This window comes from Bidens hawaiensis, unplaced genomic scaffold, assembly GCF_021521415.1.
Source record: "Bidens hawaiensis isolate Kalapana, Puna unplaced genomic scaffold, B.hawaiensis_p1.1 tig00033241_1, whole genome shotgun sequence".
In the NCBI taxonomy this organism is placed as follows: Eukaryota; Viridiplantae; Streptophyta; class Magnoliopsida; order Asterales; family Asteraceae; genus Bidens; species Bidens hawaiensis.
The window spans coordinates 124,159-149,563 of record NW_027495701.1 but is presented as its reverse complement, the minus strand read 5'-3'; the positions used below and the strand labels follow the sequence as shown (position 1 = coordinate 149,563).

The 25,405-nt window shown below is 33.2% G+C and overlaps 2 pseudogenes across 1 annotated transcript; one reads left to right on the top strand and one right to left on the bottom strand.

Annotated features, from left to right (window-relative positions):
• The first annotated feature begins 4,756 nt into the window (after positions 1-4,756).
• Positions 4,757-5,842, top strand: LOC143584697 (AT-hook motif nuclear-localized protein 23 pseudogene; annotated as a pseudogene).
• A 12,200-nt stretch (positions 5,843-18,042) lies between these two features.
• On the bottom strand, positions 18,043-23,483 carry LOC143584693 (disease resistance protein At4g27190-like; annotated as a pseudogene). Its single transcript, XR_013144400.1, has 3 exons — positions 20,589-23,483; positions 19,489-19,850; positions 18,043-18,996 (listed from the first exon to the last, which is right to left on the bottom strand). The product of XR_013144400.1 is annotated as a disease resistance protein At4g27190-like (transcript).
• Between the last annotated feature and the right edge of the window lie 1,922 nt (positions 23,484-25,405).

The window sequence follows — 25,405 nt, the reverse complement described above, 5'->3', positions numbered from 1 at the left end:
AATAAAAAATATTACATGAAATAATTGAATTTACGTATTACATATAATATATATTTTTTTATTATATTTTCTACATGTGGTGAGCACGGACTCTAACCTAGTTTATACATTAATACAATAATACATAACATTTTTAGGACTCGTATCAATTTAAACAGTTGTTCCTTAATTAAAAGAAAATCACTAACAAAACCTGCCGTGTTGGGGAGGCGGCGTGACGCAATCGGTATCGTTTAAGTTCTTCATGACACCAACACTAAATCAAAAGAATAAATATATGAACGCCTGAAACAGTAATGCCACAGATACAACTTATGATTAAAGCGGCACAAATGCGATCAGTATCAGTTATGTTCTTACCAATACAGTTTAGTGGTTTGGTACATTTTCTTCAACCCCAAAGGTATAAGTCCTTAAGTTATCGTATGGTTGTGTGTTTCGAGTTTTACCGTACTTGCATATTAACTCTTGAGGGGCATTCTTGACTCAACCATGCATGAAACCGTACAGAAAATACTTATGGGATGCGTTGCAACTTCGATTTCGATCGGTATAACCTCTTTTGGTCTATAGACTAAGTTGTTAATTAGGTGTTATGTTATGGCTGGTCTGCTCTATTGTTTAGATGGCCAACAAATCGTTTAGTAGCCTCTCTAGCTAGTCTTTGCCGTTTTGATCCATTAAAATTAATGCTTATGTTCATTTGCTTACATATCCGTTAGATTGCGGGTAAGTAACTGATTTTAATTCGCTTAATGTAGCCCATTGTTAGTAACTGATTTTAATTCGCTTAATTTACCTCTAGCCACTTCGTAAAGTTGTCAACAAGAAACTTAACATTGCCTAATTACTTTCGATCGAGTAACGGTCCTACAATGCACTCTCCCCACTTGTGAAAAGCCCATGTTGATGTGACTAGATCGTGTCTTGGATTTTCATCTAATATGTAAAAAAGAATGAAAAAAAAAATATTGTTTACAAGTGATTTTCGTGAAATTTTTTAGTATATTCATTTATTTGATTCTTTCATGGTGTGTATATATATACATATATATATATATATATATATATATATATATATATGTATGTATGTATGTATGTCATTGTGTGTGTGAGAGAGAGAGAGATTATAACAAGGCTACATTAGCATATTAATTTACCAACAAGCTAAAACATGGACAATAAAAAAAGGTCTCTTTTAAAATATACGTCACTTTTACGTTTTATTAACAACCTAAACCCCCCCCTCCCCCTCCCCCACCCCACCCCCACCCACTCAACTCTCCAAATAAAAAAAAAATTCCCTAAAGTAACTTAGGGGGTGTTTGGTATAGAGAATGGAAAATGAGAGAAAATAGAAATGGAAATGGAATTGTAGAGAAAGAGAATTGGTATGGAGAATGAGAATCATTTCTCTTGTTTGGTACACGAGAAAATAAACAGAGAACTCTTCCATACCCAACCCCACCTCCACCCAACCTGACACCACTCACCACCGCAGCCCCACCACCACAGCCCCACCACCACAGCCCTTTCTTCAACCACAGCCCACCACCACCGGCTGCCGCCACCAAATCCCCTTCTTCAACCACAGTACACAAGAAATTAAAAAGATTCAAATTTTTGGAACATAAGATATAGAAAAAGGAGGCTCAGATCTGTCATCACTGCCTCTTTAGAGATTTTGTGGTGGTGGTTGTGGTGGCGATGATGATGATGATAATCAGAAGCCACCTGCGACCACCGCCGATTTCCACCACCACTGTCACCCACCTGCGACCACAATCACCTGACCATCTGAAAACCCTAACCTACCACGAACCACCACTTGAAACCCTAATCTCCGTTCACCCGTACCACCTGCAACCTACAACCGGTTACCATCTCTGTGTTCACCACTGCGAACGGCGGAGACGGGGTGGTAGTTGCAGACTTGGAGACGAGGTGGCGGTTGCAGACTTGGAGACGAGGTGGCGGCCGGAGACGGGGTGGTGGCCGGAGACGGGGTGGTGGCCGGAGACGGGGTGATGACATGCTATGAGGAGGCTGCTGAGAAATGGATTTCTCTTTGTTTTAAAGAGAAATGGAATTCTCTAGTTTTAGAGAAATAGAAAGAGAAATAGAAATGAAAAGTGGAAAACAAACAAAAGAAATATTTCTAATTCCATTTATCCCCAATCAAATCCCTCTACCAAACACCCCCTTAATAGAAAGAGATAATGGGGCCATCTTCATTACAAATAGGTACTACAAGAACATGGAAACGTATACCATATGGGTAAGTGAAGGACACAATCCCTTGCATTTTTTATTCATAAATCAAACTATAATACAAATTCATACCTGTGAATTTATAAAAATATGCAGTCATTAATTGTTGTATAGAGTTAATTTAAAAAGGCGCTGTTAAAAAAATAAATGAAAAAGCAATATGAGATATTAAACGAAAGTGTCGTGTATATAATGAGACTTTATATATTAGCCTATGATAAAATCTTTAGTTATGATTTATTTTTCAGATTGAATTATCTTGCACAATGTGGTATCTAGTTTATTGAAAACTGGATTAATTAACTAAAAGGTTAGCACATTTGGTATGCACAATATATGACATAGTAATGAACAAGTGTATACTATATTGTCGAATTTGTACAAAGTGCACACTGCACACTATGTTAATAATACGTTACATTTTGTCCATCGCTTACGTATATGTGCGAGTAAAGATATTAATTACACACCCTTTTGACCATAGAAACTCTAGCTTATATACCGTTAAAAGGTTCTATGATCTTTCAAAATGAAACAAGTTCCCTCCAATTTATTCACATCAAACACATCACCTTAAGAATCATAACATTTATTCACATCACCTTAAGAACCAAAGAAAGGTTATATATGTTAGTCATCAACATTTTAAAAATTTAGTAATAAATATAAAAAAAATTCTTCTTTTGATTCATATGAATATAATCTTACATTTTAAATTATCGCTTATTGAATATCTTTAAATGCGAATATTAATCCTCTTAAAATAATACGGGATTGTAGAAGTGATCAGTTTGAACCCTAAAAACAAAAGATTAGTACTATTCCATCCCTGTTCATCGCAAAAGTACTTCCCTTTTCTCCCCTCATTTGCTCATCCCTTAATGTTCTTTTTTGTTCTTCATATATTAAATGTTTCTCTCTCTACATATCATAAAAATACTACTTCTGTCACCTCTCACTATATTTGAATTTGATAGAATATCACATTCTAAGTATTATTCCAATAATGAGATTATGGACCTAAATAATATATATATTTTTTTCAATCCTCTCTAAAGTATTTCACCAGTTCTATAACACATTTATCTTAACTTTAAACAATCATAAATGTATACTAATCGAGTAAATAACAAAATATTTAATATTTTTATATATTAGGAATTAGTAAAAGGTTAAAATATAAAGAGTAACAAAACTAGAAGAGCGAGAAGAATTTGTGGCTTTTAGATAGTTGAGATCACCTTAAAAGAAATTCAAATATAATAACAAAACAATTATAACTCAAAAATTAAAAAAGTAAAAAGAAAAACTAAAATGTTCCCCCCCCAAAAAAAATATCAGCTTTTAAGTTTAGTTTTATTTGTTTTTGTTTGCCCCCCCAGGGGGGGGGGGTGTTTAGGATTTTGGGGTTTTATTATTATTTTTTATGAGTTCATGTGATATGTAGATGACCAAAGAACGTAAAATGTGCACTATAAGATTAAATGGATAGTCACAAATCTTTCTCACTAGTCTCACTTTTGTGTCATTTGTAGAATAATTCAACTCTTAAGAAAATATCGCAAAATAGTAAACAAGTTTCAAATTGGTTCAGTTAGGTTACTCATACATTTTTTTGTCCAAATTGAGTCACTAAAGCTTTAAATCGAGCCATCATTGGAAATTTTGTCTGTAAAAATAAAATAGAGAAGATGTGGGGGTCGAGTTTTCTATTATATGTAATTATATTAAAAAAACCGTGTTAATTATATTAAAAATTAATAAAAATACATAAAATCCAAGTCATAGTCCATATCAACATAAAAAAAAGAAAAAAAAGTTTCCTAACTGAAACAAAAGACAAATGTTAATTAAAGAAACATGTTAAAACCTATAATTTGAAACAAACATGAAAACTTAGTGACTTATTTGGAGTATTTTCAAAACTTTAGTGACTTAACTTGAAAAGTTTTAAAACTTTGTTATTATTCTACGAAATAAAAAAGAATAACGCTAAAATACATGTTAAAACTTAATTATAATTAAATAAAACATGAAAGTTGAGAGAGTTAAATATACATTTTTATTTTTTATATCATTTATTTTTTATACATGCTTGATGCTTTCATTGGTATACAAAATAATTTATTCATGTAAAAAATAAACAAAAAGTGAGAATCAATAGTAATAATAATAATATAAAATTATAGCAATAGGTATTAACCTTTATGGACGAAGATAGTTTAATCCCCATTTACTAAGAAATGTGTTTGAACCCTAAAAACAAAAAATGGGTCAGGTGTTAGTGTTACTATTCATCACAAAAAGCACTTCATTACTTTCTTTTTCTCCACTCATTTGCTTACCCCTTAGATTTCCATTTGTTCTCCCATTTTCACTCTCTCTCTATAGATATCATAAAATACATGTCTCTCTCTCTATAACCTTTTTTAAACATATATTTCCTCCATTACCATCTTACTTAATTTATTATTCTTCATTCATCTCTTTCTTCTTGTTTCTCTCCCTTTAGATAATTTCTCTCTTGATCTATATCTATATCAATATTATTAATATTATTATGTCTAACAATTTAGACTTAAGCTCCACTTCCCATTTCTCCCTTCAAACCCTACAAAACCGTCCTGACCTCCACCTTCAAATCCCACCTGACTCACAAGACGACAATAACCAACACACGTCTGGTTCTGACATCAGGCCGTCGCCCACGCGGCCGTCCTCCAGGCTCTAAAAACAAACCAAAACCACCAGTAATAATTACTAGGGAAAGCGCGAACACTCTCCGCGGCCACATCCTTGAAATCAGCAACGGCTGCGATGTGTTCGAGTCGATAGCGAATTACGCCCGAAAGCGTCAACGTGGGATATGCATTGTTAGCGGCAGCGGCACCGTGAACAACGTGAGTGTTAGACAGCCAGCAGCAACTGGATCTGTGCTAACACTTCACGGGCGGTTCGAAATACTTTCCTTGTCTGGCTCGTTCCTGCCCCAGCCCGCACCGCCAGGTGCCACTAGTTTAACTGTATATCTGGCGGGCGGGCAGGGGCAGGTTATAGGTGGTAATGTTGTAGGGGCTTTGATTGCTTGTGGGCCAGTGATTGTGATAGCAGCCTCTTTCACAAACGTGGCCTATGAGCGGCTGCCACTGGATGATCAAGATGAGGCGGATGCTGGCGGTGCTGATGGGAATGCGGCTCACCAGTTTCCGGACCCGGGTTTACCTTTTTTTAACTTGCCGGTTAACATGGCTAATGTTCAGTTACCCGTGGATGGTGGTGGTTGGTCCGGAAACATGGCGAGCCGGCCTCCGTTCTGACATAACGAGTTAAAGTATGCTTCACAAAGGAAGAGTTGGAGGTCAGATAATTGAATTCTATGGGTTAATTAGTAGTTAATTAATCATGTACAATGTATTTATTATTATTAGCTATTTAAGGATTTGAATATGGATGGAATTAGATGATGTTATTGTATGTTGGTCCAACGTTATCATTATCGTTATCGTTTATTACTTATGTAGCTAAAACAACTAATCTTAATTTGCTTATTTTCATGAGAAGCAAATCTAATTTGTGAAAAAAGTGTTTCATTTACTAGTTATATTAGTGTTATAATTTTAAGCATTATGTGACTACATTTTATTATTGTAATTACTATATGTAAAGCTCAAGTTGGACACTATATTCAATGCATAAATTAAACAGTTTTTCTCTATGTATTTTCTTGCAACCTCGTGTTCTAAGGAATACTCTTTCGCCTAGATCTAATTATTTTATTTATTTAAAAAATAAGAGATTTATTCTTTGGTTAATGACCAGGACAACGTTACTAAAATCAATGTTAGTTAGGACTTAGATGGTCCTCTCTGGAACTTAGTAATTATTACAAGAGTAATAATATGCCTATTCAAAAGATTTAAAGAATCACTAGCTCCATCACAATTACCCAGTTCTGTGCTTTTAGTGCAGTAATTATGTGTGTTACTTTCCATAGTTAATATTTGCTTTCGGTCTTTTCATCGTGCTAATCAGAGAACGATATCATCTAGTTTACCATCAATTAACAACATATAAAGGTTTAAATTGAGTCTAGTGCTAGCTGTCAATTAAATCAAACCAAGAAATATTGTGTTGTATTAGATTGTTGTAATTAGGGTTACAAATGATGTTCACGTTTCTTACCCACTGTGCTAGAATACAAATACATATCTGGTCTAATATGTTATAGTTTGTAGTTACATAAACTAGTTTTTGTTTTTCATATACCTTTGGAACTTAATTTTCGGTTTGAAGAATAGCGGTTTCTAAAACGAATTTTACAAATCGTAGCTCATAAAGCAGCCAACTCATGCAAACTAAAGCTGACAAATTTTGAGTTTGCTTTTTAATACGAGCAAACTCCTACATTATACAAAGCAAGTCTGCCTTGTCACATAACTTACAAGTATGCATCCCAATAGCGAACTCGTTCAGTTTGGTTCTCAAACCAGCGAACGTCCAACTCTTCAATGTTGTCTTTTACATGACTTCATTGGTAGCGAACCACCTATTTGTACAACCAACCTTCAGAGAATGCCTAGAAAACCATAGTCATTCTCCAAACCACCTAGAAATCCAAAAAACTCAAATTTTCTTTTTCTTTGTTGGATTACGATGTAGAAATCATTGTTTACCATATAGTGTAGACGGAATTAAGAAATCATCTCAGAAGTTAGGGAAGTTGATCTTGTATTCTACAACTAAATTAAGATAGTGATTTAGTTGTGCTATGCATTGCCACATTATGTTTAAACAATTATGTGTGTATGATGTTCGTAACAACGTTTTTAGCTTACTATGATCGTTCCATATATACAATTACAACAAACAATATCCGATGACAGTCACCGAGTAATTTAGTGTGCAAAAACATTGATTTGCTATTTGCTAAGTGACTAAACCAGAATGATCTTCTAGAGGGAAATATTTCTAATTAACAAGATAGCAATGAACTAGTAATTCTAGTGGATGCAAGAAAAATTCTATGTGTATACACTACAGGGTGTCAAATTACTTCTGTTAGATCCTGAAAAAAATGAAGAGTTGGTACATAAAATAATAGGTAAACTACGTACTTTGATAAAAATAAATGGAAAGAAAACTTTCCACAGACCCTAAAATGATTGTGAGAAGCCATAGATCCCAGCTGTTAGGACAGTTGAATTATAATTGAAAATGGTATAAAGATACAGCAAATGCATTCATATAATCATGATAAAAAACCTGGTTATTATTTCTATTATTAATAATTATGTTTTTAGAAAGAAGTTAACGTCCATAATATCATTGGAGACATCAAGTCCTGTTATTTTTGTTTTGAAAAACAAATCCATTTGAAAATCGCTAGATTGGGTAGAATGGTGTAAATTCAATATGATGTAAGTCGTTGGTTGGGGCTCCTCTCTGTTGTTGTTAAGGGGATCGGAGTATGTTCGGTTTTTCGTTTGTTATAAAAGTTACATTTCAAAAAAAAAAAAAAATCGGTTGTGAAATTAATGGGATTATTTGTCAATAGGTTAAACGAAGCTCAAACGGATATGAAATACTAACAAATAAATCATTTGTTATAAATAAATGATGATGGCAAGTTAACCCTAGCTCACCCTTTACTTCCTTGACTACTTACCTCTGCGGCACTGCCTCTACTTTTTTAATATATAAAAGTAGATATTCTACTCTATAGTAAATAAAAAAAAATGGTGGTTTTGACCAACCCAGTTATGATTTATTCTGTCTAAATTCAACCTATCTATTCAAACTGATGAGTTTAATATAAATATATTTTATTATTAATTTGATGAAAAACTATCATTTAAGAAAATAATAAAAAAATGCAGTTGATAACAGGCATTTGTTACGATAAATAGGCATTTGTTACGATATAAAAACACCCAAGCTACAAAAAGGAACGTTGCACTTTTACCCTTGTTAGCTATGGATTTTGCTACAAATACGTTTGGTACCGATTTTAGCTACTGACTATGAGCTACATAACTTTACTACATTTGATGTTTTAACTGCAAAGTTATTTGCTATAGAGTTTCAACTACGAACTAATGATTTCATCAAAAGCCTAGCAACATAAATTTGCTATGGTTTTTGCTACCAATCTAGTCAAGTGGAGTCAAAAGTATATAATAAGGCATAAGCATTTTTTTTTAACTCGTCAAGTGTGAAAATGCGATTAAAGTCCTTAACTTGTCAAATGTATATGGACTGATTCTTGCATGTTCCTTCAAAAAGAAGAGAAATAAAAACATCATATTATTAACACAAACTTGAGAATGCAAATCAATCATAATAACTAAGAAACTTGTTTATTTGAGTAAATGAAAGTATTTTTAAATACATTAAGAATATCGAACAATCAAAATTTGAAGTCTTATCATAGGTAATGATGTAGATATATTAGTGTGTAAGTAATCTGATAAAGAAAACTAGTAAATGATATTCATTTGTTGCGGTGGGAGCGTTGATACACATTAGTCCACGCGTCGTAATGAGAACGTTGATAAAAAATAAAAATGATAAAAGTTTGTCCACTCATCACAGTGGCTTGATTTTAATAAATCTACATCGAAATGTACAAATAAGGTTGTCTTTGTACAAAACTAAGTTGTTGTGGAGAAAAAAAATATATTATATTTGACACACGTGTTTTGGTCGTGCATTGCATTAGCTCGATATTGAATCAAATTTATATCAAATCGTAGGTAGAAACATCGTCATTTGTATTCAAATTAAGAGTAACATTAAGTTGCGAAAAAAGTCAAAAGTATATAATATTTGATTTAGGTCGGTTTTGAACGAAACTTATATTAAAAAGTAAAATAAAAATAAGTGTTCACGATGGTATATTCAAAATTTTAGAAATCATAGTATATTATAATTTATATGAAAAAATCAAAAGTTAGTTATAGGAAAAAAAAAAGTAACTGACATGCAAAGAAGTAAATAATTAATATATTTATTGTTTTATGAATAGTTACTTATTATAAGGTACTACAATATGTCTTTTAATATTCCATCCGTTTCATTATAAGTGTCCATGTTTGAAAAACACAAAATTTAAGGTAGATTGAATGTTTACTTTTTTTTTTCTACCAAATGACAATAACGCCCTTGAAAAGTGGGTCCATCAATATTGTTTATTAATGTTAGTTGTGTGTGTGTTTAAGGGTAAACTTGAAAATTGGCTAATAAATTTTGAAAGTGGACACTTGTAATGAGACAAATAAAAAATGAAATGTGGACACTTATAATGGGACGGAGGGAGTATATGGTTTGGATCAAATACAAATAAAATTAACTTGCTAAACGTGGATATCAACTGAGTAATTATATATACAAGTAGAATAATTATGTAATTACTCTATGATAATTACTCTATGATGTAATTACATAATTATTCTACTTGTATATATAATTAATCAACTTGATTTTCACGTTTAACACGTTAATTTTTTTTGTACGTTAACCTTCCCTATTACTCATGAGTCTTTATGGTGTTTTTTTTATATGTAAACATGGTTTACGAAGAAACCAAGCTTCTTGGAGGTTATGTTACGAGGGGGTTTCTAAGTAACTTTGGGTCTTGTCATCAGCCCATGATTTATTGAATTTACAACTTTGCGGTATCGATAGGAACTATATAAGCTTCATATATATTTCCAATATACTTTTGTTCAACGAGTTTCTCGCCCTAAAGCTAATGCGGTTTTTTAAAAAAGTTCATCGAGCGTGCACAATAACACGTTGATGCCGAAAAACCATAGTTCTGTTTTTGAGTACAGAAATCAGTCACTAATACATAAATGATAAATACACTCACATCATTAACATGCATGACGATTTATTCACTCAAGAACTCTCACAAAACTGAAATCTCACTACCAGGGAAGAAACCTATTTGGGAAGTGGGTGAAACAAAGTACTAGGCGGATTGACCGAAAATAATAATCTCGTACACTTGAGGATTTTTATGCAAAATATCGGATGACTCGCATGGAGCCATGGACCTTGACTCTTTGAATCTTCTCTTCAATTCTTACATCCAACGGCCCATTCCAACACTGGCCCATTCCAAAGCTGGCCCCCAGTACAATGCTCCAGACAGCTCAATAAGAACACTTTGCACAACCCGAATCTCTGTAGCATTTAAGTCCAATAGCATCCAGAGTATCGAAGTGACGACGAGTCGCTTGGTAGCCACTTAATGATCATTGTCATTATCATTATCATTAACATATAAACTATGCTTTAACTGATACTCCGTATTAAACACTAAAAATGGCCTTATTTTGTATTATATTCACTAGCTTTAGAGTCCGTGCCAGAAAAATGTAATAGAGTATCAAAGTCGATTGAACCAAAAGGCGGTTACTCTGTTGTTTACTTTTATCAAAGAAGATAATTGTAAAAACAATATGAAATCTGATAATTGAATTAATATCCATATACGTCTATATAACTCGTATAGATGCCAACTCTATTTAGTAATACATGATGGGGTCTGATATCAGGGCACTAAATATATTTTAATGGTATCTTTAGAATATATTTGTTTCAATATATATATCATTCTAGTTGCCAGATACGGCATACTATAATTGTCACATAATTATGTGGTCAATCTGAAAACACTATTTGTATGTAATTCCTAACAGTTGTCACCATTGTAAGCCATTAAATTAGTAGGAAACCAAAATCTTTTATCTCGGAAAGATTTTGTATATATTTGTGCGCATTCATCAGCCAACCTCTCGGAACATTTTCTTCACAAAACAAAAATAAAGTTGATAAATATGCAGGCCATCAAGGATAAAATAACCGATTTAAATGAGACCCGTAAGGCCAGGTCTGAAGCTAAACAAGAGGAGAAGGTATAAACCAACTCATTCATGTAATGCCACCAATGTTTTGATGAGTTACCTTTTGCGCACCGTTAAATGTAAACCTTTTCATTCGTTCGTATATTGACAATAAAATCTCTAGAATATGCAAATTGGAACGTGTTTATTTCATAATCAATATTATGTCGATGTCGTGGAACTTGAGAAGCGCTAAGCAAATGTGCGTATTTTGTAAATGAAAAGAGAATTTGATTAATATTGGTTTGTTTATGTCTTCATGGTACTTTTTCTTTGATTTATCTTTATCTCTTGTGAAGTTGTTTTTATAAAGTATGAACAACGTGCAAATATGCATTTAGTTGACATTCACATGATGCGCATATAATGATATAACATTTGTGTGTGTATATATATGGGACTGTTGAAATCAGATTCAAGAAATACGTTGGATAATCCACTTCTACCGCCTGATTTAAGTGTTATATAAGAGACAATCTAATATTTTATTACACCATTAATGTACAAGGTACAAATGTATTTTTGCGATTCTCGCAGTTCTCATTATAAAGCTGGTTTTTGAAAAGAATGTGTCCCTATATATATACGTACACGTATGTATGTATGTATGTATGTATGTATGTATGTATGTATATACACAAAACAGTATCATCAACATATTAACATTACTAGGCATATGTATGTGTCCCTATATTATTATTATTATTATTATTATTATTATTATTTTATTTTATTTTATTTTTTCACAAGGCATATATTAATATTAATCTGATAAAATGACCAATTACAATATAATTAAGCTCAAGCATAATGTAATCCACATGAATTCCAGTCTATTCATATAACAAATAGTATAAGTGTTTAGCAAAATAACGCGTATCAGTCACTTCTACCGCCTGATTTAAGTGTTAAATGTTTTTAATTTCAGGCCGAGAAAGATCTCGCAAAATCAAGAGCTGATGTAGCGCATGAGATAAGGCTAGCACGAGAAGCCGAAGCTTCAATGGATATGCATGTTAATAAGGCGGTCGAAAAAGCTGCCCAACATGATGCTAAACTCGCATCGGATGATAATGGAGGACAAGCGAAGAATGACAATAATCATTCTGATGGCAAAAGCTCCTCAAATATACCTGCGCATCTCTCCAAGTATATGTAATAACTAAATCTTTTAATCTCTATACATTGATAGAATACAGATAGGAGTTCTTTATTTTGTTTTTGTTTATGTTAATTATGTTTATAATACTTAATTTCATATTCCTCATTTGGTCTTAAACTTTTGTTGTGCTTCCCTAAATCATGTACACAAAATTACTATTTTTTTTCTTGTGAATATTATTATTGATTATAGACACAAATAATTTTTTGTATGCACTGTTAACCGTATAATTTTCTTGCCTTGGGGTTTGGGCTCTTAGTGACGAACAAGTTATTGATCAACACGGTCAAAAGCGTTTGGCCAATAACCTATTCAGGTTAATAACCAACTTTCAACATCGAAAACCCAGAACCATTTAGCTTTCAACGTTGTTTATTTTGTTTTGTTTTGTTTTTTTCTTTTAGTATTTTTAATAAATTTTAACATAATTGCTAAAAAATGAACATAAATAACTTTCAACATTATTTGTTTTATATACATAATAGCCTAGACGTCGTATGTAACATTCCGATCAAAGGCGGCGGAACATGCCAGGATGCGATGGATTGCCCATAAGCGCATGACACTATTTAAAGCGACAATATTTAACAAACCCATTTAATTTCACAACATCGAAATGTCACATAACAATATTCATAAGACAAATATAACAAAATATAGCAAATCATATATTGTTCATTTTGCTAATATCCTAAAGGTCTTGATGTCGTTTTCTCCACACTCCATAATCAACCTAGATGCAAACATGTAACATTTCATAAAATAAAGTTTACCAACAAAAATGTTGGTGAACAATTCATAGTTTTGAACATATAAGTATATAATAAGAAAAGTCACAATCTTGTATACGTAACAATAAATAATAGCAATAATTTGGATAAAAAGTGAGGTCACTAATAAGAATACATTAGTGACACATTGCTATAAGGGGATGCCAAATAGTTTAGGATTTATAGTTATCGTTAATAAGAACACATTAACGACACCTTGCTATAAGGGGATGACAAATAGTCTAGGATTTATAGATCAACCAACTGAAAGCGGTAAACACATATGCATATAATCATGTAAGCATAGAACACCAAATCGATCAATTATTTAAGTAAAATATACAATCACGTTTGTGGTTTAAAACTCAAGTATAAAGCATTTAAGTTAAATAAGTATGAAATGTCACCCCAAAACGAAAGATGAAAAACGGGGTATGAAAGTACTCACGTTCAAGTTATAAACTTGAAAGATGGATGATTTGAAGTTTAACCGGAACGACGGGTTTAACGAATGAAGCCCAAATAGAAGAAAGTCTTGAATTAGGACGGTTGTCTTGAAGGTCTTTAAATAAAATAAATGTTGAAAAATGTAAACAATTAAAGTTCAAGGTTTAAAATGTAACTATTTAAGAACTTATAATAATAACCCTGTAAAAATGTAAGTTTGCTCGAAACCGGGTTAAAGGATCTAACTTTAATATTTACTCAACCTATGTTAAGTAATAAGGTGGGAAAAATGTAAGAATACAAGTCCCTTTAAAATAAAGATACTAAAACGGGTTTTAACGAGTGTTTGGGTTGTTGGTTCGAGTCTTGACAATTGGTCAAACCAAAAGTCAACTTTCCAAAATAATTAATGTTATGAGATAACTCAGTAAAATCCAATAATACTTAACCAAGTATGTAGTTCTATTGTTTTAGAACTAACAACGTACGTTAAGCGAATGTTCGTTTTTATCGGTCTAACTTTGTTATAAGATCAAGTTGGATCCAACATTCTAAGTACTTTAGTAAAACATTTAAAATCAGTTTATAAAGTATTTTTAAAGAAATATACAAGTCATGATAGCTAAAAACACACTTGTGTGTCTTAAGCGAGTGAAAATCAGTTTAGTTCGGTTTGGTTCAGTTTCCATCTCACAATAAGTTCATAGATGGTTTCCACATGCCCAAATATCAAAGAACTTGCATAATAATTTATAAGTAATGATACTTAAGTTTTACAACCAAAAAGTTAACAATAAAGTCTTTAAACAAAAGTTCAGTTTTTGGTTCGGATCTTGGTTCGGGTTAAAACCGAGGTAAGATTCTACAAACCCATAACCATAGAACTCATAAAAAATGATTTTATAAACTTAAATCTAACATTAAACATGTTTAAACAAGTGTTTAACAAAAACTAGTAAACAAAGTTCGGTTTACGGTCTAGAGCTATTCACAGTTAAACCGAGGCTAGACTCTTAGAATCCTTAACCATGGAACTTGTAAATATGACAAACAAACTAAAATGAGCAGAAGTTAAGCATGATTAGTATGCATAAGCAAGTTATATAATTATTATATATATGTTGTACTACAAGATTAAGTAACAAACAAAAATTAAAGAATGGTTCTTGTTATTAAAAAACCTTGAAGGGATGGAGATATAATCTTTGTTTGGGAGAGAAAAGAAGTGAATGAGCAAGATTAAAATGAGTGAAATACACATGTATTTATAGGCCAAAAGTGTAGAGAAAAACTTGAGATGGTGACAAGGCTCCACCAATAGAATCTCATGCAAAAATCTCCATTGGTTGCTTTTGAATTAAAGTAAAACCATTAATTAAAATAAGATAATTAAAATAATTAAAATACATAAAAGAAATATGGAAATTATAGTTAGTAAAAATATTTATGGGATTAATTTTTGGTAACTTTGATCCTTGAAGTTCGTTTTAGGTCGTTTTGAGCATGGAATAAGCGTTTTCAACCTGTTAAGGACCTTAAAAGAAAACGACAAAGTTTGGAACATGATTATACTTAAAATACACTATTTTATTAATATCAAAAGATCCGGAAAGCAAAATGAGTCGGGTTTACAATACAAATCGAACTTATTTTTTTGGGTTGGGCTTCAGCTTCTTCGTTAGATGTTTCTTATTTGTTCTTGATTACGACATCAACTTCCTCTTTGGGTTTCGGTTCGGTACTACTTGATTTTATATATTCGTCCTACATTTGTTTTTCATTGGATAATGGTAACACCTTTCCCTTTGCTACTTCTTCCTTGTTTAGCTATTTTCTAATTTCGAGATCTCCTTCAATTGTATACGTTCCACTGCATTCAAGTGGTCCTTTAAGCAATTGCACGATGCCAAGGACATTGTGTTGGAGTGAGCCTCATTCTTCGTATAGATAAAACCCGACCACTCATAGAAAAAAAAAACATTTGAAGTTTATTATATAAGCTTGGACGGTTAGTGAATCATGGGCTATGGCGGCAAGCATGGGGAATTACACCCCCCCCCTCCTTTTGACCGTGAATAAAAAATGGTTCCGCTATACCGGTCGGTTTGTGCCATCCTCTCACGAACCATTTTGACGACAAAATTTTAAACGCCTACCCTATTTGCAACTTGCCCTTAATCACTGGCCTGATTGGTTTTCGCCGCTTTACAATGCTTTGTAAGTTACTTTTTCAAGTTGAGTTCAAGTACGATTTAAAAAAAAAGAATTATAATTCTTGAATCAAGCCTAAAACACCCATTCGACATTTCACACTTGTCAAAAAAAACCCAAACTTCATGATTTCTATTTGTTGGATGAATCTTAAAAACGTTTGGCTGACTTGAGGATGCACCAACACCAACATTATTACTTTGAACACTTGAGAAGGTCATCCGAAAGGTTTTGAGAGTAGAGAATTTGTGAGTTTTTTTGAATCTTGTGCGTTTTTTTAGAACTCAAGAAGTGGTGCAATGAACCTAATACATTCAATACTTATTTATACTAATAAGGGTTAAATTGCAAAAAGAAAAAAAAAGTATTTTTTACCAGTGCCATTTCCAACGGCTAGATCGTTTTTTTTTTATTTATTTTAATGGCAGGAACCAGTTCAAGTTTTTAACCTGAAGAAAAACAATCGGGTCAGTTCATGATTGTAGGACCCAAAACCAATTAGCAACCGTCGGTCTGTATAGGTTGTATCAGTTAATATCCGAAACCGGTTTCGATTCATAACCCATTCCGGTTCGAGAAACCAGTTTTTTGTTGACCACTACTTGAAAGCGTCCTTGTCTTCAAGAATGATATTAAGGCACAATGTGTGTCGTCAAGTCATACAATACCATTTGAGGCATTCTCAACGCACTACATGAAATCCCATTTTTGGGGGGTGTTTGGGTGAGCTTTTAGATTTGCTTATTTTCTTTTTGAAAAGCAAAAGCCACTTTTGAAAAGCTCTAATTTGAAACTTTTGGAAGAGTTTTGCCAAACACCTTTTACTTTTCAACAATCAAAATCAAATAAGTAAGTTTTAGAAGTTCACCCAAACACCCCATATAACAATGAGGGCTAAAGTGAAGATAGAACGTCATTGATATTATGATATAGTACGAGGTTTCCCATCGACATATCCTCGGCATAGAATGGTTCCGGTGTTTTGCCCAGCCACAATATGTCCCGACAACATGTCGCCACTATAGCATGGGTGAGAAGGGGAAACAAGGAACCACCATTATGAAAAGATGTCCCGACAACAAGTCGTCTGTATTTGTTATATATTTTGTATTTATTAATTATATGGATTTGTACTGATTGCCTTTCCTTGTATTATCTCCTAATTAATTGTTATACCTTGTATATGTACACCTAGCTATTGGAGGAATGAGAATGATCGATTGTTTGACAATCTTCATAATTATCATACGTAGTCAACTAAGATAGCCCCGATAAGTTATGATGATTATTCGAAACATAGGTGATAAGGTTTCTCAATCTGATACTTTCAGCTGGTTTGGTTGTTTCCTTGCTTATTTGTCTGTTATTCAGTCGACTTGTTCCTTAGAAAAAGCAAGAACCAAAACATTGTTTCTTGATCGACCATTGGGTGTCGTTGAGTTTCAAAAGATGAATATGGGTAATCCATCACTTCCGGTTAAAACATTTCTTGATAACATTGCAACTACTCAAATCGTGTCTTTCATGACATGACAAAACATTTTGATATAACTTTGTACTTTGAAAGAGAGAAGGAAAATACTTGCTAATGCTTTTAAGAACTAAGGGTTGAATATAACACAACACTAACTTTTTTTGTGTAAAAAGTTATGCATTATATGTTAGATTTATTTGGGAATTGAAATGGAAGGGGATTTCAGTTTTAGCAAGTCAGTTCATTCTCATTTAAATTTGAAATGCTGTTTTTTTAAGTTTACGCTACAACTGTTTTTTGTTTTTGTTGAAGTCTCTCATGGGCTGCTAGGGTGATAGGGCTTTCTTGTAAGAGTTTTAATATTATAACACGGTCTGAATTACAATCTAGCAATCGCTATTTGTTCGGTTTGACCATGATCTCTTAACAAATTGGCTAAGGGTTTTGCTCTACAAATCATTGTGATTGATATTTGATTCATGTATTTGAAGTTTTCAAATCAATAAAATAACGCTTTTTCATAGTTTTTACAAGGGTAGTAATTTATTTTCATATAGATAGACGCCAATAAATCATACCAGTATTTAAAATAAAAATTCAGGCAAATAAATTCTTATTACAATCCATGAACAATCTTTTTGAAGTATCCAAGTGTTCATTTAAAGTACAGTGTTGGTTCAAGTTCCTTGAAGAACATACGTTGTTGGTCCATCGATCCTCATACTTCTCTATATATCCGAATTTATAGTTTTATGATCGGGATTATTACCTTCTGGAATCCTGTAACAAATAAAAAACGAGGAGCAGAAAAAATGATTACGGCCATTAGGCATGTAATAGCTATCTACGGTTTCTTCATTGATGTGGCCAATTTTTCCTTAAGAGTCTCACCGGTAGCAAAACAATATGCATCAACCAAAGTGAACAATTTGGATAGCTAATCCACAAGATGTAGTCTTAGGAGTGTGGTAAGGAGTAAGGACCCACCCTAGACCATACTGGATACTACCGGGTACGTTTGTTTGTTTGTTGTATGTTTATTCTTTTCACGTATATGCTAGTGACTGTTATGCTGGAAGATAATGAAAACATACCTGTTATTCCCAGTTAGAAAACCGGTTTCGCATGGTGCTGTTGAGGTCACCCATCCAGCTCCCTACATCATCAACCACCGCAAACTTAAGGTTCGGTGTGATGACCGAACTTACAGAGAAAGTGTACATATCTGGGCAACCCTTGATAATCACTTTGGTTAGTTCTGGTAGCTCCATGTCACATTTAGTGTGGGAAAAGTAATTAAGATTTGGCAAATATGCAAGCTTCACTTCTTCCAATTGGTTGAGGGATACAACTTCATTTATTTTTCCATGTGTATGGTCATCTTCAACTACTGCTACCATCATCTTGCATCTGCATATATCCAGTATCTGTAGACTTGAAAGACCTTTAAATGTGTGGAAAGAGCACATATTGTTCAACTTAGGACAATCATATACTTTTCAGGTTTCTGATTTGCACTCCTTTGGAACCCCACACATGTTCAAGTGAATCGCACTTCTCAACTTCTAACTTTTCCAGACATGGAAATGATGTTTGCAAATCGGACGGAAATATGTTCACCAGTTTGTGACATTTATCAACTCTAAGAGATTTTAGTTTACCAAACTGGCTAGGTGCAAGTTGGCTGGACCATAACTCTTCAACGCTATCGAGTTCAGAAACTTCAAGTGTCTCCAGACTAGGAAATGTGACCTACATATTAAAGCAAATATATATTGATTGAACATCACTTTTTATACTAATTATAGATGTTACAGAATTTGACTAACTAGTTCACTAGATCTGTTGTTGAAGCTTAATTATAGTTGAAATATATGTTTTTAGTGAATACCTGAAAATGCTTGAAGGTTTCAATTGGTTATCGATGCAACAGAGTACCTAAAACCAAACTCGAGATTTGTGTAACTAGACATGCCATGAAACTTTTATTAATCACTCCGAATAATAAGAGTTGATACAACTAAGTAATTATTCTATAGCGTAAATCTTAGGACTCTTCGTTTTCTTACCACACCATAGTCAGATTTACTATTAATGTGATCTTTTTAGGTATGTTTGTTTGTTATATAAAGTAATAGTTTTTCCTTGTTTCCAAGCAGTTTACAACTAGTTTCTTTGACAACTGGTTCATGACCTGATGAAGGACAGAAAATGATCAAATAACAAATCCATGTACAATTATACCTTGTCATCAAAGACCGAAGATGGGCGGCCAGTGGTATCTTCTTGACAGAAAGTTCTGAAATGTGTTAGCCAACGTAGGCGTAAAACTCTCAATTGAGGAACTCAACATGATCTATCCCTCTGCAAAAATAAGTAAGCCTGTTCAAACCAAACAGGATTACTTCTTTTAGTTTGAGGAACACAATCCTTTCTTCTGTTGTAGTTATAGAGGGTCTTTGGATTGAAATAACTTCTTCCATCATATGACAGAACTGAATATAGAGTCCTTGTAGATGTACTAGATTTGGAAGGTGACCACACCAAACTTCCTTAATATTGACGACGTTCGTGATTGTCAGTTCAGCCAAGCTTGAAAATTCTACCTACAATATTTTAGATAGTGTGTCAAACATATCTTTAAAGCAATTTAGCAAATATGTGGAGTGATAAATATGAGATCTTATATAAAAGCGCAAGGTTACACTTGGAAATGGCATATGCAACTATAGGTAATGAAGAGCTTTACATTATCTTTCCAGAAACAACATAACCGATGAACTTTATAACGCTCACATACAAATTATAACTCTCCAGGAAACATTTTAACTTCAGCAAAATCCATTGGACAATAAATGCAAGTAACGCGCACCCATATAATGTTAGAAATTTCCTTTGAACTCTTTAAAAAGTTTAAATGAGACTCCAAGACCAACTCCAAGCTTATCCAGAATCTCTAATGATATTGATCATAAACCTTAAAAATAAAATCAAAAACGAAGCAAATTGGAAGAGATGCAAGAAGAATACTGGAATCATGTTTGGGTCATAGAAGACATATAGCACAACTTAACATTCAAGAGTACATAAGTCATGTACATAGCTGAAATACTCTTTAAGAATTGACACTTCAGTAATGAAAATGACAACCTACTTTACTTCTACTATAAGTTAAAGGCCAGGATAAGATTTTGCATGCTATAGTAAGACAACTAGACAAACATTTTCCTGTTAAAGAGCTACAAAGCAAAAACATAATACCTTATATCAAGACAATCCAATATAATAACACAAGATGTTAAAATTTTGGCAATTTAATAATGAAGATGTGGGTAGAGATAAACCTTGTGGTCGACCAGAGATTGAAACTTTGCACCTCTATTGTTAGTCTTAGAAATCATGTTGATCTCTTCAGGACAAAAGGTAGAGAAATTCTGTAAATATTCAAGCTTTAACACTTTCAGTTGAGGAAACTCGACTTGCAGGTTGGCCCCTTGGGAAAAGCAAATGAGGTTTACAACATCATTGAGAATTAATTCGGTTAACTTTGGGAACGGAATCTTATTTTCGGTGGTACTTTCCAGTTTGGTAGGCCATGGATTGAAAATGACTTGTTGCATATTTGTGCAGTATTCTATATGAAGGCTTTCAAGTAGCACCAAATTCTTTGCTACTGACTGTGTAAACAGATGAGTAATTTCAGGTAAAACAGAAAGATGGATCTTGCGTAACCGGGAAAACGATTTAGTTGGAAGTGCTTGGCCGTTGTGACGTAATATACCCTTTAAAAGCCACATTTTTTCCATGCGCAACTTTTCTAAATTACTGAAGACACCTGGACCATTCGACGAGTAGCTGTAATCAGAAAGATATTCTATCCCTTCACTATTACAACATTCAACTGTTAAGTTCTTCACTTGCTGAAAACCACCCGGAACTAGCTCCTTTAGAGCAATTTTTATGCCATCCCCGGACAAGAATACCTTTTCGGTATTCTTCTTTAACAATTTGTCAATGCCACCAGCTAAATGTGTTTCTGTACTCTCATGCTTCAGCAACAACATCTTGTTATTGAAGGAGCGCGTTTTTTCGTTATGAACTCCTACAGAAATCACAAACCTTTGTAATTTTGCAAAGAGAGAGTTTTTAGGAAGGATATTTGATGATGTAATGCGAATCCCTAAATATATTAAGTTAGTCAAGGACTCTAATTCAGAGAGGCTCACATCACCTTCCTCTTCTCCCCACCACTTTGATCCCGTGTCTAGTTCTTCTAGTTGAGACAAGCTTGCGATGACGCCAGGAGCGATTCTTTCAAGCGAGTGGCAACGACTCAAGTCTAGAAGCTTCAAATTAGTAAAGTTTCCCATCTTCATGGGCACCTCTCTGATGTCGCAATTTCCTAAACTTAGTATTTCAAGATTCGTGAACTCCTCTGGCCTGATATCTCCAATATTTTCCATTTTGCAGTCCATACACAATGCGAAAATGTCTCTAGGCAGATAAATTAGTAATGATGATAATGATAATATAGACATGTTCCACAATTCAACAACTCTTAACTTTCTCATTCCCTCAAACATGCTATTCAGTTTGTCTAAAGAGAGATTTGGGCACGCGAGTTGTAGAAGTTCAAGTCTTTGGAAATTCAATCTGTGTGAAGGTATCTCAGACAATTCATTCGATACAACTGAAACAGCATGGTAATCTTTATAGGTTATACCTCTAGGCCATCTATCCTCATGGATCACCATTGCACTAAATTGTTCCATGTTTAACTTTGATGTAGACGCGACTGATATTCCTACCGTACGTACAACATTATGTATCTTCACTGTGGATTTTCTGTCACCAGATAGCAACAGAAAGCGACTTTTAAGTTTATCAGTGAGTGCATGTACCCTGTCTCTTGCTCCTATTAAATAGTAGACTCCTTTAAAGAAATCCAACCCAATTCCACAACGTACCAATGCTTCTAGTCGGACATTTGCATATTCTGGGTACAAACAACACAAAATAAATATTTTCTGGGCTTCCTCGTCCTCTAACAGATCATAACTTACTTGTAGAGACTTATAAACGTCTTCCTTCACGCCTTCCATATTTTCGGGTACAGTAGATCTCTGCAGTTTTTTAAGTGTATCATTCCACACTTCTTGTTTTTGTCCTTCAGTGCCCTACCAAGGCACACTACAGCAATGGGTAAACCTCCACACCTTTGTGCAATTTCCGATGCAGTTTCTTGCAATTCCGGATCATGTATCGATACACCAACCATCTCTCCCAGAAGACTCCAAGCTTCTGAATGTGTTAGTATGTCAAGTCTTAAAATGTCGTTGCAGCCGATTGATCTACATGCATCTTCGCTTCGTGAAGTCAAAAGCACTTTGCTATTGTATTCTTTTCCAAAAGGAATTCCAATTCTCTTCAAATCAATATATTTCCACACGTCATCAAGTATCACAAGATTTCCTTTCTTGCTTTGGAGAAGCCATTTCCATAATTCATCTGCTCGTCCGTCGAAATCTGGACTTTTGAACCTTAATCCCAACCATTTAGCCAGACCTTCTTGAACCGTCTTCAGATCATGTTCTTTGGACACCACTGCAAATATGATCTCATCAAACAATTTCTCCCCTTTTACACGCCTGGCAACTTCCTCCACCATTGTTGTCTTTCCTGATCCTCCCATACCACATAAGCTTATGATATTTCTGCTGTCATCTTTTAACCACTTCATTAACTGATTTATGGTAGGTATTCTAGATTCAAAGTTTCTAAAATTTGTTACAGGTCTGTCTCCTACTGCTAGTGGAGGTGCTGGGAAGGCTATCCTAGTAAGATTTTCATTTGTTAACTCAGCAATCTTCTTAGTCTTCTTCCTAGCCTTCTTGCCTAACATGTAACATTTTTTAATATTTGGAAACCAACCTTTTAAGATACCCTTATTTTCTCTAGCTTTATCTAGAAATTCAATAGAATCTTCGGTAGCTATCTCCACATTTGTAAACCACTCTTCCACCTGTGGCGCAATAATTTCTCCATTTCTAACGGCTTCTTCAACTCCCATCTTGACTTGTTTTGATTTGTTCTCTAACTTGTTCATTTGTTCCTCTAAACTTTTAATATAGTTACTATAGTACAACACATATCCCACATGACGGTAAGTTTTAGCAATAACTTGTTCTCCATGTTTAGCCAGAAGTAAGATTACCAGCAAAACCTATAAGTACTTCCATACTCGTTTATTGATGAATGATATTTACACAATCGTCAAAAATCGACCTGATAGAATAAAAAACAAACATAGTTCATGTTAATAGCCAAATATTAAGCCATATTTTGTTAGTCATTTTAGTATTCATCGTCTAAGAAAATAGACAAGTATTACCATCATATCACACCTATCAACGTAACTAGTGAATGTTAATACAACAATTTAGCATCTTTTCTTCATACCACTGAACAAAAGTTAAGAGAAGGCACGAAAATGAGCATTTTTTAGGTGTGTTATACCATGTAGTCATGTCACGTCCATTTCACCAAAATAGTCATTAGTTAATTTGCATACGAACATTTACTTGCGTGTGATTTAATATTGGAAGAGACAAAAGGTATTTTTGGTATACACAAATCTAATAGTATGAAATTGAACCCGAGTCTTGTAGACAACAAAAAGAAAAGGCATTTAATTGTTATTGCAGCTCTTCTTTTGCCATAATTTTGATATAAAAAGAAAAGAATAGAAAAATAAGAGGATAATTCAAATGAAGGTCATGAGTGTTTGAAGTGTATTAAAAAGTCTCCTAAGTACTAACTGGTTTATTTAGAAGTTTGACTTTATCAGCCAAGTTTGAATAAAAATAGGGTTATGCTAAATGAGTAAATGTACCCTTTCTCTTACTTGTTACATTATTTTCCTTGAAATTTTAATTTTTAACAATTTCACTTTCCTGTAAAATCTTTCGTATTTTATGGTCTCCTTTTAAAATATTAAATAAAAAAATATAAATTTTTTTTATTTTATTTTTCTCTATACAGTGTCAATTCATTATCATATTTATAAAACAATGCTATTAAAATAAAAAAATTATAATTATTTAATATAAAATACTAATAAAAATAAATTAATAATAATACTCCCTCCGTCCCATTATAAGTGTCCACATTTCCATTTTTATTTGTCCCATTACAAGTGTCCACTTTCAAAATTTATTAGTCAATAAATTTTGAGGGCATTAATAAACAATATTGATGGACCCACTTTTTAAGGGCATTATTGTCATTTGATATAAAAAAAGTAATCATTCAATCCACCTTAAACTTTGTGTTTTTCAAACCTAGACACTTATAATGGGACGGAGGGAGTAGCTTAATAGTTTTTAATTTGATATATTTAGTAAAGAATATGAAGTGAAAAACAAAATATGTTAGGGTCTGATATGTATATAAATCATGTTAAGGGCTAGTGATAATTGATTTGATAAGTTTAAGGGGGAGTATATTCAGTAAATATGGTATGGAGGGGGGGTACATTTAGCAACACCTTAAAATATAGTTGCGCTATGTGAGTCGTTTATTTTATAGTCATTAATAAAAAAAGTCGAAGCTAGTTTGCTTCAAGAACCATCTTGCGTTTTTTGGTATTCGGGGTTCTACCATTGTAATGCTATAATCAGTATCAAACCCGATCAAATAAAAGCTAGTGGGTCAAATCAACCACCAATTAATAGTTACAACTGTTACGAAAAAACCAACGAATTGAATAAAGTGGGATATCAAAAACCACTCGTATCGATTTTATTGATCATTGATTATTACATAAGTTAAGAAATGGAAGAACAGGAACTAATTTGATTAAAGCTATACAATTGGTATATAAACCTTAATTCCCCGATGTTATCTTAATAGTCGTTAACTATTTTGCTATGATTTTCACTTTATCCCTTGCTATTTGAAACTCGTTTAAAACAAGCCTAGATATGCAACTACTGCTTGTTGGTATAACTACCCATGTACTTCGAAAACTGACAACTATAAGCTTTTTCTATGACAATGTCCACCAAAATTGTTAAATATCTTCAAGCAATTCCCAAAACATCAACACAAAAGTTGAATTTAGAACATGAAAGCACTGTTTTTAACATATTAGCGGGATTTT